This window comes from Citrus clementina, unplaced genomic scaffold (assembly GCF_000493195.1).
Source record: "Citrus clementina cultivar Clemenules unplaced genomic scaffold, Citrus_clementina_v1.0 scaffold_3, whole genome shotgun sequence".
In the NCBI taxonomy this organism is placed as follows: Eukaryota; Viridiplantae; Streptophyta; class Magnoliopsida; order Sapindales; family Rutaceae; genus Citrus; species Citrus x clementina.
Genome location: NW_006262339.1, coordinates 24,269,302 through 24,271,011, shown reverse-complemented (window position 1 = coordinate 24,271,011; position 1,710 = coordinate 24,269,302). Strand labels below are relative to the sequence as shown.

Here is a 1,710-nt window from a genome sequence, read left to right as displayed (position 1 = left end):
TTTCATTTTATATTTACCCTTCTTTTTATTAAATTTACTATAACTATATTTAATAAATATTTAAATAATATTATTATATTTAACTAAATAATAATTGGGTTTGATTCTAAGTTTAATTTACTTTAAAATAATATTATTATATTAATAGAGAATTAATAATATAACTATATACAATCTTTATTTGAAAATATAATATTATTATATTTATTTAAAAATAATAGTATTATATTTATTTAATATTAATAATTAATACTAATAAATAGTTTATTCTAAGAAAATATTAATTTCATACTATGTTAATAGTAAAAATATTTCATTTATATTGCCCTTATCAACAATTTTTAATTTATATAATTAAAATTAAAAAAAATTGATGTTCATAATTAAGAATATTAATAATTATTATAAATTTACAAATATAATAAAATAAATGTTTATTCATTAAATATATTTTTTATTAAATTTGTAATTAAAAACTATAATTCTTTACATAAGGATAAAATTGCAATTTGAAACTATTTACTCCCAATCCAAGGCAAAGTAAACACATAAATTTGATTCTGATCTCCATTCCATGATTCTATTCCAGTGCAAGTAAACAACCTACTCCCACTCCCACTCCACACTCCCAATCCTAAGATTCTCACTCCAATCCAAAAAGTAAACGCTACCTCAGATTAATTCAACTGCCTTGTAGACTTTTAGCTGAAAATTCCACACGAACACCATACTTTTCAACACACGTGCTTCTGTGCTTTAATGCTCATAACTGCCAGCAATAAGTAGGGTGATAATTTAATTTTTATCTCTGAATTTATCTTATCCGTCCTCATCTCTCAATTAATTGTATTTAGTTTCAAAATTATTCTTTTTTTTTTTGTTTTAATAGCTCTTTTTCATTAGCCTTAGGGTTGATTGTTAAACATATGAAGTCTAACTTTAAAAAAAAATTAATTAGTTTTTTTTAATAACTTATATCTAATTTTTAGGCATTTACATTTAAATTAAATAAGTAAATTTTTGTGACCTTTGCTGAAATGAGAAAATGTTTGAATGAAAAATAAATAATATATACTAAAAGTATTTCTATTCAGTAAATTTATTTCCTAAATACGAAGTCTAATTCCTTTTACTCATTTTGAACTTTGGAGAACAAATTAACAAATCTATTTTAATTTACTTTTTGTGACTTAAATTTTGTTATTATATTTGATCATAAAGATTGATTTGACATAAGTCTAAATTGATTATTTTATCTTTATAAGGTAAAACTAATTCTTTAACTTCAATATTTTCTAATTTTACACCAAATTCATTATTTCTAATACTACTTTATTAGTATGATTATAAAACATTAATTAAACAAACATAATGGCTTTATGGCACAATACTCATGTAAATTATTAGCTTGTCAAATTTACATCATTTACACGTAAGATAGTGAAAATAATAGTTAAATTTCATTTAAAAATATTAGTTCACATAATTAAATACCTAAATTATTAGATACAATAACCCGTGTTTATTGTACAATTTGGCCTTTTTATATCATAATACTAAAATAGTAAAGTAAAATTTATATCAAGTTTATGATCAAATATACTCAAAGAAATCTAGTAAAAAAATAATAGAAGGATTTAATTGATTAACTATACAAAATTTTTATTAATTTGTATTTTTAAAAAAATATTGTGAATTCGAGCTCGGTAC

At 20.4% G+C, this 1,710-nt stretch overlaps 1 pseudogene; it reads right to left on the bottom strand.

Moving 5' to 3' along the window:
- Nucleotides 1–1,710, bottom strand: part of LOC112099741 — a 42,888-nt pseudogene that overhangs the window by 35,169 nt on the left and 6,009 nt on the right.